Genomic DNA, 19421 nt, shown 5'->3' with positions numbered 1-19421 from the left:
ATATATATATATATTTAATGTATTTATATATATGTACATGTATATGTGTGTGGCTGTACATACACATATGTAGTTGTTTTTTTGGTGTTTGGCTTAGTGTTATGTTAGAATCATTATTATACTCTTATACCTTTTGTTCTTTAATATTTTGAATTGTTTTTAGCTTTATTTTTTTGTTTTCATTTAAATGTTTAGTTTTGAAATGTTGTTGAATGCATTTGTCATTTTTATTTAATTTCTTTTATTTTCTTAAATGTGTGTATATACAGTGGGTACGGAAAGTATTCAGACCCCCTTACATTTTTCACTCTTTGTTATATTGCAGCCATTTGCTAAAATCATTTAAGTTAATTTTTTTTCCTCATTAATGTACACATAGCACCCCATATTGACAGAAAAACACAGAATTGTTGACATTTTTGCAGATTTATTAAAAATGAAAAACTGAAATATCACATGGTCCTAAGTATTCGGACCCTTTGCTGTGACACTCATATATTTAACTCAGGTGCTGTCCATTTGTTCTGATCATCCTTGAGATGGTTCTACACCTTCATTTGAGTCCAGCTGTGTTTGATTATACTGATTGGACTTGATTAGGAAAGCCACACACCTGTCTATATAAGACCTTACAGCTCACAGTGCATGTCAGAGCAAATGAGAATCATGAGGTCAAAGGAATTGCCTGAAGAGCTCAGAGACAGAATTGTGGCAAGGCACAGATCTGGCCAAGGTTACAAAAAACTTTCTGCTGCACTTAAGGTTCCTAAGAGCACGGTGGCCTCCATAATCCTTAAATGGAAGACGTTTGGGATGACCAGAACCCTTCCTAGAGCTGGCTGTCCGGCCAAACTGAGCTATCGGGGGAGAAGAGCCTTGGTGAGAGAGGTAAAGAAGAACCCAAAGATCACTGTGGCTGAGCTCCAGAGATGCAGTCGGGAGATGGGAGAAAGTTGTAGAAAGTCAACCATCACTGCAGCCCTCCACCAGTCGGGGCTTTATGGCAGAGTGGCCCGACGGAAGCCTCTCCTCAGTTCAAGACACATGAAAGCCCGCATGGAGTTTGCTAAAAAAACACCTGAAGGACTCCAAGATGGTGAGAAATAAGATTCTCTGGTCTGATGAGACTAAGATAGAACTTTTTGGCCTTAATTCTAAGCGGTATGTGTGGAGAAAACCAGGCACTGCTCATCACCTGTCCAATACAGTCCCAACAGTGAAGCATGGTGGTGGCAGCATCATGCTGTGGGGTTGTTTTTCAGCTGCAGGGACAGGACGACTGGTTGCAATCGAGGGAAAGATGAATGCGGCCAAGTACAGGGATATCCTGGATGAAAACCTTCTCCAGAGTGCTCAGGACCTCAGACTGGAACTAAGGTTTACCTTCCAACAAGACAATGACCCTAAGCACACAGCTAAAATAACGAAGGAGTGGCTTCACAACAACTCTGTGACTGTTCTTGAATGGCTCAGCCAGAGCCCTGACTTAAACCCAATTGAGCATCTCTGGAGAGACCTAAAAATGGCTGTCCACCAACGTTTACCATCCAACCTGACAGAACTGGAGTGGATCTGCAAGAGGGAATGGCAGAGGATCCCCAAATCCATGTGTGAAAAACTTGTTGCATCTTTCCTAAAAAGACTCATGGCTGTATTAGATCAAAAGGGTGCTTCTATTAAATACTGAGCAAAGGGTCTGAATACTTAGAACCATGAGATATTTCAGATTTTTTTTTTTAATAAATCTGCAAAAATGTCAACAATTCTGTGTTTTTCTGTCAATATGGGGTGCTGTGTGTACATTAATGAGGAAAAAAAATTAACTTAAATGATTTTAGCAAATGGCTGCAATATAACAAAGAGTGAAAAATTTAAGGGGGTCTGAATACTTTCCGTACCCACTGTATAGGGGTAGACTGAAGCTAGTTGTCACTTTTTACTCTACTCAATATTTCTAAAGGTTGGTTTATTTTTGAAAGTCGTTTTCTGTTTAGGCACATATGTTAAAGGATTAGTTCACTTTAAAAAAACATAAAATAAAAATAAAACGGATAATATACTCACCCCCGTGTCATTCAAGATGTTCATGTCTTTCTTTCTTCAGTCGAAAAGAAATTAAGGTTTTTGAGGAAAATCTTCCAGGATTTTTCTCCATATAGTGGACTTCAATGGGGATCAACGGGTTGAATGTCTAAATTGCCGTTTCATTGCAGCTTCAAAGGGCTCTACACGATCCCAGCCGTGGAATAAGTGTCTTATCTAGTGAAACGATCGGCCATTTTCTAAAAAAAATAAAAATTTATATATTTTTTAACCACAAATGCTCATCTTGCACTAGCTCTGCGATGTGTGTCCATAACTTCATGCATTATGTAATCATGTTGGAAAGGTCACACGTGACGTGATGTAGGCGGAAGTACCGACCCAGTGTAAATCAAACGGCCTTTATAAAAAGGTAAAACGATGATGTTGGACAATTTTGAAGTCGGATGGAGTTCGGTACTACTTCTTGTCTACGTCACGCGTGACCTTTCCAATGTCATTACATAATGCGTGATGTCATCACACAAAGTTATCATGCAAAACTTTACACAGCAGTTGTGTGAACTCATAAATTTGTTCTTAACTTTGTTCTAATGAGTGAGTGCATTCCTGCAGTTAGTAATTTGCATAAAATGTGCACAAACTATGTGTCACTCCAAAGAGAAAGGAAAACTTGAAATCGCATCATATGACCCCTTTAACTTTGTTCTAATGAGTGAGTGCATTCCTGCAGTTAGTAATTTGCATAAAATGTGCACAAACTATGTGCATATAAGGGCTTTCCATAGCAACTTCCCTCACTCTAGCTCACTGGCCTGAAAGCATGCCCTAAAAAAAGTTAAAATTAAGTAAGTTCAATACAAAATTTCAATAATTTAACAATGCAATCGCATATTCACGGTTTTTTAATGTTTGTTAATAGTCAAATGCAAGTAAACAAATGAAATGATAAATCTTTATTTTTAGTAAGTAGGCTATTTTATTTAGTTAGTTTACAATTTTATGATTTAATTAATAAGTAGCTTTTCATCTTCAACTTACAAACCCCCTGCAGTTCCCTCACAAACCTTAGTTTAAGAAACCCTATAATAAAGCACCATGGACAAAGTTTCTCTTGAAAATAAATATGATCAACAGATCCCTTGGTGTTCCTCTTCCACAAAACATATTTATGACTCATCCCGTTCATTGATATGCAATGTCACATGTTTGTTATTGGCCTACAATTTTTGCCCAGTAAAATTGACTAAAACATCTCTTCCCTCTGATACAATCTTTAACTCAATAGCAAATAGCAAACTGTGGTTTTACCCGGCTTTTGGTAAATAAAAAAGAAGAAAAAAAAGAGCAAGAACTTCAATATGTCCCATCCCACCTTTCGGTTTCAATTCATCCACACAGTAAAGCAAACCATTTTCTGAGCTCTATTAGAGAAATCTAAAAGAAATATAGCTTCATTGTATATACAGTTACCTCTGGATTTTGTGGGCTTATCAAGGCCTGTGAATTACTATGATTGGACTGAGAGAGAAAGAGTGGACACATATCAACATGTTTGGAATTGTGGGATTCTCTGTCTGACCTCAACAGCGTTATGCCATACACACTTGCGCCTTATCAGTAGCCTTCAGAAGCTGAACTTCCACTAAGCACATTAATCCATGAAAAAGTGTTTCTCTCGCTCCTCTTTCTTTCGGTGTAAACACAAGAGAGATTGAGCCTTCTAAGAAGCTTTCTGTAACCTCTTCTCCTCTCTAACTATCTTCCATGATGTACAGTCACAATAGAAGCACTCTTTGTAAAGAAGGCACTCCTTTTCCCTCTCACACCCGAGGGCATCATTCTCCACTCTCAGACCAGTTCATATGACTAGGGTGATTTGCCAAGCCAGAAAATCATCTTTACACCAATCACCGATCAATGTTAATCTGTCATCATATCTGCAATAGACTGTGATTGTAAAACTGTGCAGCATTTACATTTATGACTATAACGTACACCATGACAACTGGAGCGAAACAGGGCAGCGACACAGTGGGCTTCCTGTGAGGATCTGGGCCTGGCATGCGATTCAGAGCATGCCATTATTTTGTTAGACATGCATACAGGGCCACATGGATCACAGCTGTTAACAAGTTCGAGTGCTTGTGGTAACCCCCACAATATCCTCTGTTACACAGACCTGAGCAGAACCATAATAGTTTGATTTATATTATTGATCTGGTGCAACAGACAGAAGGTGAAGCGTGAACGGTGTGAAAACATTTTAAGACAGTATCAACAGTGCACAGCTAGAGACAGGAAATAAACATTAAAGATGCATGCGGACATGATCTACACATATTTACCAGTACTTTAAACAAATACAGCACATTTTGGTACCCCATGACTGAAAAAACAGAGGCAAAAATGTCATGTTTTTAGCGACAACTATTAGACACCTTTGATAAACTATTATTAAATTAGCCTAGCATGGAAAGGAGCTAGTTTAAAATACATCAAATATCTATATACCTGCTTAAAAAGGTGATTTTAGTCTGCCCCACCAAGGTCTTGACCTTTTCGACTAAAAATTAAAACCATACAACGTCAGAATTTTGACATAATTATTATTATTATTAGGAAATGAATATATTTTCCACATTTTCTGTTGTAACACCCAAAAATTTTCATTTTAAATTTTGCAAATATTATAGTATCTATTATGGTAAACACATTTACAAACTCAAGCTTCAACACTGATACTGTAAGAAAAATGACTAAATAAATATTTTACTCTAATTTATGGTAAATTCAAGTTATAAATAACTAACATTTGGTCCCAAACTAGCAACTATTGAACAACAGTTTCATTGAAGCTAAATAGACACGTTGTTTTATTTATATTTATATTTTGTTTGTTAGAATCACTTTTTTTTTTACTATTGGTTGAAATTTACAAAAAAGAGCCACAATTTTGTATCCCAAATTTTGGTAACAGGGTTGCCAAAACGGCACGTTTGAATATAGAGTGCTGCTGAGGTTATGAACCATGCAAATATGTGAAAATATAGTAAGTGCATGATGGAAATGGCAGAATGTAAGCACTGCACAGCGGCAGAGTCTTATTAGCATATAAAGGAGCTTGTGTTCTTGTGTCCCTCTGGCTGATATTAAGTGAGTGTTTTTTTGGCTTACTCCCTCTGCGCTCTACTCTTATTATGTTTAAAAGTAATTCTGCAGTAGAATTCTCTCCGAGCAGCTCCGTGTGAAATAGGCCACTGGCAAACTCAAGCATGTAAATGGTTTGGGAGGTACATGACATTTGTGAAAGAAAAGCACGATTCATGAAAATGATTGGAACCTACGTGCTTGTATACATAAATTTTGCAGTCGAAGCCACAGGCTGTTGTGGGTTTCTTACACACATATGGTCAAATGAGCATGTTTATCTGTTTCACGTGGATTTGGCTAATTGAACTTGTTTATATTTATGTATAAGTTCCTCATTTGCAAACATGCATTTTACATGTTTTGAATGCAGTATGGTTTTCTAACTGCAGCTTCCTGGGCTCTGATGCTACCGGCTGCATGTGAACTGAAACTACGCCGGTGTTTGAAGTGAAAGCCTGGGTACAGGATTGCATGTGTGTGTGTGAGTGTTTGTGGCTTGCATGCTAATGATGAGGCAGTGTCCTTACGCAGCCTGTTTGGAAAAAGCTTTGTCACAGCTGCACCGCAGAGCTCATGAATTTCTGAGCTTCAAAATCATCCTGGCACTACATATAATTGTATTGCCGGCAGCTAAAGGTTAGAGCAACAATTGTTACTGCAGGCCAGAAAAAAATATTCCTCTGAGGATGTCATATTTCGAAGTTGAGTCAACTCTGGAAATTGGGAAAAATAAAAATAAAAACTTTTACAGAAAAAGACTAGATGCATTATGGGCTACTAGTATAGATATTCTGAATAATGCATTTAATCACAAACGACAAATACGTTATTCAAAATGATGCCATATTCACAATTCACAGAATCATTTAAAACTGAACTGAGAATCCCTTATAAATTTCTGATAAAATAAATAAATTCCTGAATTCTAATTCACTTTGAATTAGAGTAGCAAACAAGAATGCAGAATTGCGTACATTTAACTGTATTCTTTTTTTGTCTAGAATTTATCGTTTAATTTGGACTTGGAAAAATCTTGAACATGCTGTAAGTCTGAAGGTTCCAACTTTCTGTTTGTTGTGGCCAATACAAATTCCAACTAAATTTAAGTTCTAACTCATCAACTGTAATAGGGTCAATGTGAATTTTGCACATTAAAAGAATGGTCAACCCAAGAATGATAATTTGCTGAAAATTTATTCACCCTCAGACCACCCAAGATGTAGAGCAGTTCGTTTCTTTATTGGAACAGATTTGGAAAATTTAGCATTACATCACTTGCTCACCAATGAATCCTCTGCAGTGAATGGGTGCCGTCAAAATGAGAGTCCAAACAGCTGAGAAAAACATTCTGATGGCACCCATTCAATGCAGAAGATCCATTGGTGAGCAATGATGTAAAGCTACACTTTTCCAAATCTGCTTCAGTGAAGAAACAAACTCCTCTACATCTTGAATGGCTTAAAATCAAGTAAATTCTCAGAAAACTTTCATTTTTGTGTGAACTATTTTGATTAGCAAATAATAACATCTAATTATATTATTACTATTATTATTATTGAATGTTTTTTGTGTCCATACCTTTTATTATTATGCATGCTTTACATTTTATATCAAATCAGTTGTCATCACTTTACTAGATTTAATTTCTTGAGATAAACCTCAGCAAACATCCTGACACGCAATCATTAATAGGTCAATGCGTGCATAGCATGTTGCAGGAGAGAAATATAGATTGCCTGTCAGAGTAGCCATGGAGACTACTTGCCGCACATGTTCCTGGGTGCACACACTCACACCCACTTGCACACTGACAATTATAGACTGTATAATCACAACCATTGGCTCAAAATGTCTTTAATATTTACTTGATTGATAAGGAATGATATAATGGGTGTTAATGAAATCTGATGTATCTGTCAAAATCTAGATCAAAATCAAAATGTAATCTGACAAAAATATATGCATGATCAAGGCCGTAGCTGGGGTTTGAGGGGCCCCGGTGCAGCTTGTGCCCGTGGGCCCTGTTTGAAATTGTGTAAATAGCACAAATAAATAAATAGAACAAAGAAACAAATTAAACAACGTTTAAAGGGGTCCTTTTATGCTTTTTCACTTTTTAAATTTTAGTCAGTGTGTAGTGTGTTTTTTTTGTGTGCTGCTGCAGAGTTAGTGCATCAGAGAAAACGAAGAAAAAGAGCCGCTGTGCTGTAGCGTCAAATTTTTGGCAGGTACAGAAACTGAATAATCAAATGTAAAATAGCATTGCATAGTCTCCACTGTATAAATTAATATAGATTAATTCATGGTAAAACTACAAAGTAATTCAGTAAAGGGCTGTGAGTGATTTTCTCCCATTTAATTTCTTGGATTAACATTAAAGAAACTAGTAGGCTAAATTGGGCACGGTCACTTTAAGAGACAATGCATCCAATATAACGATACACATTCGATTTTTTCTCGACTGTTTACTTTCACTTAACACATAACTGACAATTTTTTCGAGGATACTTGCAAAGACAGGTATTGTGACAATTTTGTATGTATTTGTCGGTTCAAGATCAAGAAGAGGCAAAACTCAATTCTGTGTTCAGGCTCAATTCTCTTTTTAGGCTCTTTTTTCAGTTGGAAAATTATTAACATCAGTTAGTTCTTTAGCTTTAATGAACCTATGAATTTATTATGGTAAGGTCTAAGTGAATGTCAGTTTTGAATAATTACAAGTAACATACATATTGGTGGATGTTAATTAATGTTTGCTCATAATAAATTAACTAATGATCATTTATACAACTTGAAATGTTAATTTCTACAAATAACATTATTAACCAAGATTAGTAAATGCTGTAAAAGTATTGGTCATTATTTCATGTTAGCTGAAATATTAACAAATTGAGCTTTATTCTAAAGTGCAACCAAATATAATAGTAAAATACAAAGCAATATCCAAAAATTGGTGTGAAGTGATGAGGTGCACTTCATGCCCAGAACTGATAAGTGGAAGCTTTAAATTAGGAAATTAGTCTCCGACACACTGTCCTGACTGTGACCAATTACTTTTACATTTCCAGCTTTTTGATTTTCTGCTCATGGTAGTCCACAACTTGCCTGAAAGTCAATTAATTCAAGTATAAAAGCAAAAGTTCTACAGAGTAAGACTGATGAGAACATATTTTACTGACCCACCTGAGTGCCCTTACCTGGTAGAATCTGCAGAATTCATGTTAGCAACCCAGATTCTTTATACGCTTGACAATAACTATCCCCGTGTTTGTTTAATAAAACATTTTCACATTAGTCCCATGGTATCCCATAAAACTGTAAAATGACTTCCGTAGATTGTGGATAGCCTACTACACTACACTACACTACACTTTCATATGAAAACTGGATGAGAAAGGGTGTTAATGGAGGGAATTTTTAACCTTGAAGCTTTCACACCACATGAATGACACTCTTTGGGGTGTTAATCTGGGCCAAAACTAGCATGTGTTTCTATGTGCTTCACACTGTGGTGCTTTAGTGTTAGGGGCATGAATTTGTTAGGCAAATAAAAAGTTGCCAAGAAGAACTGGAATGAGTATGGCAGTATATGGTACTTTCAAGATTTCAAGGTTTGTGAAATAAATCTAGAAGATAAATCCCTCAAAAACAGAAGCACTATGAAAATAAAGATACACCTACAATAGAGAGACTGCAAATGTGTCCATTTTTCTATGAGATAATATACATTCTATTTGTGTGACTACAGTATGTTTACATTATGTAAAGCCATTCAGTATGTGCTAAGTGCTGTTGAGAGTGATTTGATGGAAACTTTAGTTCTAAAGGATGACAGGTCTGCTTCATCAACCAGCTGATCTAAAACCATCACAGATACATTAGCAAATAGCAGATAAATGCCATGAATTGTCCTGTAGACAGATTGAGAAAGATTTCAAGTATCTTTAAATCTAAGGAAAGGGTTTCAGAAAACATTTTCAAAGCTAAGCATTTTAGTTTTTCTTGTCAGCTATCTTCAGTGGGGGCCAGCTATAGTGAGACAAATCATGCCACCGCCTGTGTGTGCATAGCAGAGGCAAAACCCTAACACCCAAGAGCCCTGTTTTCTGAAGACTCCCTCTAGAGAAAAACATAAGTAATAAAAAAAAAAAACTACAGTGCTTTGGCACTGACAGGTAAACAGTGTGTCTGCTTTCTGCGATCATCCTTATATCTGACACTGCATGTGAATTCTGACCCACTGACAAAATATGTAATGTGGGTCAATGACATGATGCTCAATTTTTTTCATCCTATCTATCAATTTATTTAAACAAACATTAAAAATACAGTTCATATTAGAGTGACTTGAATACACCTTATTTATAATGCACATGCTTTCATTTTAATGAATTAAAAATCATTTTGACATTTTTTTGGGAAAGTAAAATGAAAAAAGGAATAACTGTTTAAATAACCTTATTAATAATCTTATTAATAAGGAATACTCTTATTAAAATGATTAAATTCATGGATTTTGCATAGTCATGTATTATTATTGTTATTTCTTTAAAAGTACAAATATATATTTTAACAAAATTACTTTACAGTCTACTAATCTTTGAAAAACATGTCTGGTCTTGTGTCAAGGTCAGTAAGTCTGACCTTGAAGGAAATGTTAGTTCTGGATGTAAAATGTCATGTAGTGAAAAATATATTTTAAAACATGTTAGTTTAGTAATACAGATTAAAATGTGGGTATGCTTATGTATATACAGTGAGATGTACAGAAAATATTTCGAAATTTTATTTAATGGTTACACCACATAAGTGAATAAGCTGAAATCAAACATGAATACAAAACGTGCATTACTAATAATTTGGCACATGTTTTACATTAGGCCTTGCATGTGACATTTCCTATGGATATGCCAGTACACGTGTATGAAGAATTTCAGTAAAAAAAAAAATAGCCCAGTCACATAATTTACATATTATTATAATTTTAGGCAGCCAATTGAATATTGCAATAAGCCCATAGCAATAAAAACACACCAAGAGAACATCATGGTAGAAAATACAGTGTTCATTTCAACTGCTCTAGATTTTATGTTCAGCTGTTCAGCACTTATGACCCTGCACTGTTTCAGCCCATTTTCTCTCTAATATTTGGCAAATGAGGATGTAAAGGCAATATTTTAAAACACAAAGGAAAATTAAAATTGAGAAAAGCCGTTAAGGCTTCAGGCATTATTTCTCAGTCTGCAAGGAGACATCTCATTTACCGTTTGCCTTCACTCTGCAACATTAAAATTTGAAAAGCAACCCAGACTATTTCTTCTCACTTTTCTAAACATTTCCCCTTGTCTCTGGATGGGCTGCCTGCTTACTCTGCCCTTGGACTTTTTTTTGCAGTTCTGGGATTCCCGCAGCTCATAACAAAAACACACTCAATACTTTTATATTTTCATATTTGGGTTACTTAGAAATCTACAAAGATGTTTTTGAACTGCTCTCATCAACACGTTTGTCCTTTGGTGCATCTTAGAGTCATTTGGGTGCTTTAATAGCGCAAGCAAAAGCAGGCTGTTTATTTGAGAGCTCTGTTTAAAAGACTCCATTAGAGATGAATATCATTACTATAACAGAGCGAAGACTGTTTGTCTTAATTGTTTATTTAATTGACCTTGCAGAGCTGGTTCATGAAACCTAAAAGAGGCAAGACTATTTTTGTGGCATAGCTGAGATGAACCATAAGGTTTGGATGAGTCATCTTTTAGCCCATTAGCAGTGACGGTCCATACATCATAAGAAAGCATTGCACTCGTCACTTTAAAGAACATCTTTGACCATCTGTGCAATGTGGCTGTACTGTGGCATTCATACATCATCATCTATCCCATGTGTTTGGTAGGAGGACAATCAACGGTTTATTCTTGGCTGCCGGCTGCATTCTCCAACCTTCTGCCATCTACTGCTGCCACAACATCACCTGTATCAAATGTAAATATGCCATTCTGAAGTCAGATCCATGAGTTATAGGAGCAAAAATAAGGCACACACTGTCCTTTGGAGTGTCTCCCTACGCTTCACACCATACATGTCAAATTTCTGCTTTCCAAGGGGAGCATTTGTGTTTTGCGAGTCTACACTTTCTTAATGTAGTCCTTCATATCTGTTGACACCCTGTGTGTGCGTAAATACTGGTATTTAAAATAGCCTCGAGCAAGGACGTGAAGTGTAGACAAACAAATAACAGAAAATCAAATAGAGCCAGATGATGATTTACAATATGCCATTGAAGGAACACTGATATTAGTTTTGCAACTCTCTATTCGGCCTGTTAACTTTTAAGCGGTGCCTCAAGATGCAAGGAGAAGACGATTATGACACATAGTTTTAGTTCTTCTTGGCATTTGAGTAAATGATGACTTTGCACAGTGTTGCATGACTGATGTTGCAATATCTCCAACCGTGGGCATCTAATCTTATAAAATGATCAAAAGCAAATGTCTGTGCAGCACCAGTGCAACATTGTGCCCTCTTGGTTTTCATTAGGACTGAGTCGTTGAAATTTGTTGAATATAATTTTGGAATAATGATATCAGTGTGAAGATTTACTCTTTTTAATCTATTTTGGTTGCATTGTGCCCTACACCATGTGCCCTACCCTACATGTGACATAGATTTCATATTCAATCTATGTGACATTCAGGTCTAGCTGCTTCAATTCCTATCTTCTCTTAAGCATTAATATCAAATTCTTAGCACTTTCATCTCAGAAAGGCAGAGGTTTTTATTTTTAAACAGGATTACAGCTTTTCTATGTAAACCAAACAGTGGCAATAATTGTGAAACTCATAAGGCCTCAGCCTCATTATATGTGCCACAGTCACAGAACTGTCCAAGGAATAAAAACATCTATGAATGTGCAATCACCCTTTTAAGAGTATGCAATAATGGCAGAAATATAGGTAACCGTGGCTATCAAACAGTAATGGGCCACCTGTGGGCTACTGGTTCAGTGAGGAAGCCAGTAGTTTCAAAACATTGACGAGATCGCATGTCTGGATAGAATCAAAATGCTGTTTGTTCACCACTATGTAGGCCAATTTGACTACAGTTCTCTAGTATCATGTTACAATTCTCAGTTATCACGCCCTTACATTAGAGTCACAAAAAAGAGGTGTGAAATGTGATAAAGTTTAAAATAGCATACCTCCCATTCTCATTTTGAAATATGTATTTTGAGCATCTGACAAATATAGGTCTTTCCAATGCCCAAAACTGTGTTGAAAATAAACATACTAAAATCCAAAATTTGATTTTTGTCTTTCTTCTTTTGCATTTATATTTAATAGACATTGCAAACCAACTTAAGATGCATTCCCGCCATCTACTGAACTGGAGTGATGTGAATTTTGAAGCAGCAATGCAAGTTGCTATATAAGGACTACAACTGTCCTCTGACTTCTCAAACTGGTAAACACACATACTTGTGGTAGTTGTAGTCCTTCTGTAGAAACGGTGTTAGCAACTTTTTTTTTGTTTTTTTGCAAGGCTAAAAAAAGTCCTGACTGGAAATGCTAAATCTCTTTTGATTTTCATGACTACAAGTTAAACAGCTCTATTTAGCTTAGCTACACCACTGGCTTTATGACTAAAATCGGGGTCTTTTCCAACCATCTGTAAATATTTAAGTCGTGTAAAAATATCCCTGCACCACTGCGTCCATAGTTACATACTTCGCTTTACAATTTACCCTGTCTAGCAACTCAAGGTGTTGGGAATTCCAGGATCTGACCATTCATTTGCTTCAATTTTCCTTATGATCCACCTTAAATGACTGATCCCACACAAGTCCCTCCCTCTCCGCCGCAGCTCTCCCAACCCTCAGACTGAATCTGTATCTTCCCTCTTTCGATTTCCAGCCACGGCAACCAGTGATTTAAACTGTCTTTTTCGTTGCGCGGTGAAAGGTTGCGTTTATCCGCACTTTTCCCGGCGGTTAAACGGGGATTAAAGAAATAGAGCAGTTAACACGTAGAAAACAAGATTGAAAACCAAACAAAACTTGGATCTGTTGCGTTTGCGTTCCGTAACCAAAGCGGAACATACCTCAGTTCCTCTTGTGATTATTTCCTATTTTCTCTGGACGAGAAAAGGCTGTTGGATTGGGCTCGAGCAGACGGGCTTCTTTCTTCTGAGCGGCGTGATAAGAAGTTTATATGTTTTTAGCCTAAACGCGGAGGTCACATTTTACATGTAGGAAAAGTGACTAATTCCATCCTGCTGGTTGACTGGCACCAATTCTAAAGTTAGTTTCCAAATGCGGAGTAAACAAACACGGTTTGCAAGCGAAGACAGACATTGCCTATCCGTGCAAAGCGTTTACTTAGAGACCCTTTGCGTCTTTCTTCATTGGGAGTTTTGAGGAGAAGGCTTGTTTTTGAGGAGCAGGGCTTGTTTCTCGATGCACTGAATGAGGAGGAACGTCCCATGTGCGGCTTTCACTCTTTCTGGCAACCCTTCAGCCCCAAGGTAGGTTTGTTATTTTTCCTGTTTTATTCCATTCATGTCCTTCACTTTGATTTTCCTATCCACAGGTGTGCGCGTGCATGTTCCATTTTGTAAACATTCCTCAGAGCCACGCCGTATTTGCTCACGAGACCTGTTTTTGCCGGTTGCAAGTAATCATTTCTGCACAGCTTTTCAGTGAGCGATTTAATCGTTTACAGATATTACACTAGTTGACTGAAAATCGCTTTTTTGTTATTCCAGTACCGTATTATAACTGACTGTTTTACGTAAACGCTACACGTATCGTTTCTTTTCTTTCGTTATTTATGCATGTATTGGCGTATTTTAGTGCCATTTCATCAATCCTGTCAGCGCAGTCATATAACGTTGAGGTGTGTACGTTTTGCACTACTGGTTAATAGGGGCTTTTAATGGGAAGAAATAAACGGGTACATTTCACGTGAAGAGTAAAGAGGCTCTCTTGCTGATTGATTAAGAGGTAATCAGTCGATCCCTCTGACGTCACCCCCTTGGGTAAAGTCCACCGCGCCTCTCCTCTCTCGCGCCTCTCTGGGTGTGTCATCGCGCTATTGCGTCGAATGGGGAAACCCTGCAATTTGCTTCGATTCTCTGTCCTGTGTGGAGAGCAAAACCTGCCCAGTGGTGTCAGAAAGAGAGGAACACGAGGCACATAAGCTTTCTGGTTTGTGTTATGTTAAAGTATGAATGTTAAATGAAGATTCATGTGCGATATCAACGGTTTGAAGCTCTCCGTCACCTTCAGGTGTCTTGTGATCCTTAGACTCAGCAGCCTGAGGGGTTGATAAAGCGGCGACTGTAGTCGTGACAACGTCTCGAAACGTGAAGAAATAAGCTTTGAAATGTCAAAAACGGTATAAGCCCCCCTTATAACATCAGGTTTTAGTATTAAAGAAGTAATTCACCTATAAATGAAGGTTTAGCAGTACGTTGGGGACGCCAGTCAGTATTGACTTCCATTGTATGTTTTCCCATACAATGAGAGAATGTGAGACGGCCATTCTGACAAAGAGCCTTTGTGTTTCGCATAAGAAAATTGGTCAAACAGGTTTTACACAGCATTAGCGAGAAATTATTCAATTTTTGGATGAACTTTTCGACATTGAAGCTGATGTTGTATATTTTGTGTAAATGGTAATCTTGAGGGCCTCTTGAGGACTTTTGACCCTCAAAAGGTCAGGTTGTGTTTATTTTTGTAGGTTTCAACTTGTTTCCCCCCTGGCAAAAATGTTATCTAGATGTTTTGGAGGGCTGATAGTCCTGTGACACAAATCATAGCAGTTAGTTTGTTTACAATGTCACATTCACAAAGTCTCCTTGTGTGGAAACTGGAATGCCACATTTTGTTTTACGGCTCACAGGGGATGTTCACAAGCTAATCTTCTGTTGGTGTGAGCATGATTTATTTTGTGGAAATTTATGAGAGATGTTTAGTATGCCCACAAAATAATCAGAAGAGAAAGGTCAGTCATTATGAAATATGCTGTGATCACATTTAAGCTTATCCCTGCAGATCCACTGTAATCTAGGAGAATCCATCCCAAGGCTGAATGACTGTTGTTAACCAAATGAGAGTGATTGAAACTCAGTGTCATGTGATAGATTTGCAAACAGTAGCATACACTCTGCGTGTTTAAATGTGGAGTGTTGTGTGTGTTTGCGCAAATACCGCTCATGTTTCAGGGGAGTTTATTAGTAATTGCGAAGAACCTTCTTGAGGACATCAGTAAGCAGATATCACAGCTGAACAATACCACTTGTGTACGCGTTCATGTGTGTGGGTGTGCTTGTGCATGCTTTAAACTTTACATAACCTGTAGGGTGGGGGTGTTTGGAGCTATCGAAAAGTTTTCTTCTGTAGTGATTCCTCCAGCCGACTGATGCAATTTATTGTTGTGCATATCAAGCTGTGTTTACCCTGCAGAGCATCTGTTCCCTCTAATTAGGGGAGAATTGTACTGTTCAGCCTCCCTCCTTAGACATGATCATGGGCGCTGGTGGTAACATCAGCCTATACAGCGACTCTGGTCTCCCTGGTGTGACTACTGGCTATAAATGGGAAAGCTATATCTACTAGCTCAGACTGTTGTGCCGAAAACACGACTAGAGGCACTTAATGAGCTGTGGGGGATTGTTTAGCGTGAAACAGTGAGGGGGATGTACCTGGTGAATTGGGCTAAAATGGAAAATAAGGCCTTCGTTAGTAGGAGTAGACGCTTCTGCATGCTGTAGCATAATGGTGAAATTTCAAAACATGCTCTGGTAACAGTTCATGGAAGAAGCTGAAGGAATGAGTTGTATTTTGGAATTTGTCTAAAAGGAAATCAAGCCTATTTTAGGCACCCTTAAATCATTTAGCATTTTGATATTGTTTAATTACAAGTGATTACTGCTGCCCCTCAAATTCCAATTAGCATTGTATGTAACATTTTATAATTCCCAAATCATTCCCAAATTTTTAATTATTCTCATTACTGGATTTTCTTTCTTTTCTTTCTTTTTTTTTGTAAATCAGCATAAATTTCTGCAATATGGTATTGAGAATAGCAGGGGGTGCTTTAAAGTCGGATGTTGTAATAGTCTTCCATATTGTGATGTATATCTAAGTAAAACGGCTTTTTGAATGTTAAAAATGTATGGCAGGGCTTGGTTTAGTCCATTCGAGTTGATTGGATTGTTGGATCGTTGTTTGCTAATTGCTATGATCTCATGTAAGTTGTAGATTGCTGGAGGGGAGAAATTATTGTCCTACCTTTGCGCTAGTGCAGACAACATCAAGGTGGACAAGAATTGGTTGTGAGAGGAGGACACTTAGTTATCTTTATTAAAGTTTGAGGTCATATGAATAAATAATGAAGTGCATGGATAAATAATTCATAATAAACAGTGCAATAATATTCAATAAAAAATAAGAATTGTCAATTCTGTTTGATTTCATGGCAACTTTAATATCACAATGCTCTAGAAAATATAATTTAAAGGGCTTTTGATTCAAATATTTAATAGCGATTATTTTCAAATAATATATCTTGTGTACTTAGCAAAATGCAATGACACTTCTACCATGAATTATGCAACAGTGCACTTCTCTTGGTGATTTGCTTGTGATATTTGACGTGTTGAGCTTTGATGAATGATTCAATTCTAAAGAAAAATTCTGAAGGAAGTTTTGACCAGACATTTTCTTTCCTTCTGATTATCGGTTGAAATATGATCCGGACATTTTCTTAAAAGATTTTGTGAGATTGACGCATTAACTTTTAGGTAAAACAGGCCGCCAATGAGACTTTAAATGAAAATATATGCAGTAATATATCTTTGGCAGAGGAATACAGAACCAGTGTTTTTTCCTTCGCCATTTCTGTACAATTAGGGCAGACACTCTATTGCCCTTCTATTACACATTAACATCATCTTGTGTCAAAAAAAGTGGTTTCATGCATGCTGCTTTTCATTCCCTGCCAGCAGTATGTTACTAAGATTTATTTTGCATTGTTTTCCCTGTAGTTTGCTTGTATTTAGGACATTAGCACTGCTAAATAGGAGAACATTTGTACCAGGGTTAAGTGTGGCAGTGTAATGATTACAGAGGTCGGGTGATTCTTAGCATCTGCGTGTTGTTTTCCTCTCCCCTGTCAGACAGCGTGGCGTGCATGCTCGGGTTTGATGGCAGAACAGCGTGACCAATGAGCCTTGCAGGGATGCCGCGATTCACATTGGCTTAGCTTGGGTGAAATAGTGAATGTGCAAATAAATGCATAAACAAGTAATTTTACATTAGCGGTTGGGTTTAGTGGAGCATGTATGCATGTGGATGTGAGGTTGCCCGGCATGCGGAGGCAGGAGAAAGATCTCTGCTGACTGAGATAAAGAGAGGGGCCTCCCTGTAACAGATGCTCATACTCCTTTGTCTGGAAAAACAAACATGCTTTATTATTTGTACGTTCCAATCAAAGCGAGCTTCAACATTTGTGTTGTTATCACTGGGAGCTAGTGAAAGATGGTTTCAGCCCCCCTCCCAAATCACCCGCTCTCAAACTAGTTGTATGTGCACTCTCAGAAAAAAAGGTACAGAAGCTGTCACTGGGGTGGTACCTTTTCAAAAAGGCACACCTTTGTACATAAAGAGTCCATATTGGTACCTTAAAGGTACAAATTAGTACGTAAAGTATACACATTAGTACCTAAAAGGTACAAAAGTTTACCTTTTGAAAAGGTACTGCCCCAGTGACAGCTTCTGTACCTTTTTTTCTGAGAGTGTGCTCTCTTGCTTTTTCATCTCGTTTTTTCTCTTGCCTTCATTCACTCACTGCATTACTCTCTTTCTGTCTGTCTTCTTATCTGTTTCTATTTATCTTTCACCCTCCCACTTCTGTGTGATGTTTAATGCAATACTAGGGGTGTGTTTGTGTGTACGATGATGTTTGAGTGTGCGTGATTGCTGGTGATTCAACAGTCTTTAACTGTGTTTGAGGTTGCATCAACATTAGCTAGTAAGCGAAGAGAGTGTGTGTCCTTAAGTGTGTGTTTGTGTACATGACAGATACCATTACCGTGTACCTATGTGGGTTTCCATAGAGGATGTGTTTCCAGGCTCCGCTTCTGCTCTGCATGTAATCACAGTGCTACAAATTGGCTGCTTGGGTAGGTACTGCATTACATAGCAAAGTGGTTGCAGCCTCACCTTCAAAGCTGTGCAAAATCTCTTGAATCTCCCCAAAAAGAAAGTGAAGACAGACACATTGCATGTTAAAGTTTGGGATTGGTCTTTTTTTTTCTTTAAAAAAAAAAAAATCAAATTAATAATTTTATTCAGCAAGGATATATTCAATTTATCAGACATGACAGTAACGAAAATGTCTTTACTGTCACTTTGATCAATTGAATGTATTTTTACAAAAGAATTCTATTTCAAATAGGCCTAAATGCCATTCTTTTGAATTTTCTGTTCATCAAAGAATCCCAAAAGAAAATGTATCACTGTTTCCACAAAAAAAATAAGCAGCACAACATTCATATGTTCATATGTTCATATCAGTTCATATCATTTCATTATCACGATAAATGTCAAATCTTTGTTTCTTGAGTAAATGCATTTGCTCGTGCTGCGCTGCCATTTGAGCCAAGCTTCTAATTGGTCCATGTGGTGCCATTAACGTTTCGTTCTGCTTTTGGCACATTAACATTATATCGAAGATTTATAGAACATTTGTTATTGTTCTATCGAGGGAAAAATATTATTTATATAATATTATTGTGATGATTATTATTGTTATCATTTTATCGCCCAGCCCTATTGATAATAATAAGATATGATTCTTGAGCACCAAATCAGCATATCAGAAAATTCACAGTTTGTCCTCATAAAAATTGCATTTTAAAATGTTATATTATAAATATATTATAAATATTTAAAATTGTAACAGTGTTTCAATGGGATACTATTTTTACTGCATTTTGATCAAACAAATGCAGCCTTGGTGAACATAAGAGAAATTTTACTGACCCCAAAACATTTGAACAGTAGTATGTATGTATGGCATACGTATGGCAAGTTTATTTAAAATGCATCACACACAATTTCAGAATTGTTTTAGGATGCACAATAATGCATTTTTAAAAAGAAAACTACATTTTGTTTAATATAAAATCAGTTCTCACACTTGCATAATGTGTATCGCCTTTGA

General features: G+C 37.1%; 1 protein-coding gene across 2 annotated transcripts in view; it reads left to right on the top strand.

Moving 5' to 3' along the window:
* Positions 1 to 13014: 13014 nt before the first annotated feature.
* LOC107727759 (plasma membrane calcium-transporting ATPase 2-like) overlaps positions 13015 to 19421 on the top strand; it is a 114087-nt gene continuing 107680 nt past the window's right edge. Inside the window, exon 1 of one of the 2 annotated variants that reach the window (XM_016537737.1) lies at positions 13015 to 13716. The gene's annotated coding sequence lies outside the window, so the exon portion shown is untranslated. The remainder of the gene's footprint in view (positions 13717 to 19421) is intronic. The other variant, XM_016537735.1, reaches the window with a different exon arrangement.

This window comes from Sinocyclocheilus rhinocerous, unplaced genomic scaffold, assembly GCF_001515625.1.
Source record: "Sinocyclocheilus rhinocerous isolate Xijiao unplaced genomic scaffold, SAMN03320098_v1.1 scaffold576, whole genome shotgun sequence".
In the NCBI taxonomy this organism is placed as follows: Eukaryota; Metazoa; Chordata; class Actinopteri; order Cypriniformes; family Cyprinidae; genus Sinocyclocheilus; species Sinocyclocheilus rhinocerous.
The sequence above is the reverse complement of the archived record's forward strand: the minus strand, read 5'-3'. Positions and strand labels throughout refer to the sequence as shown.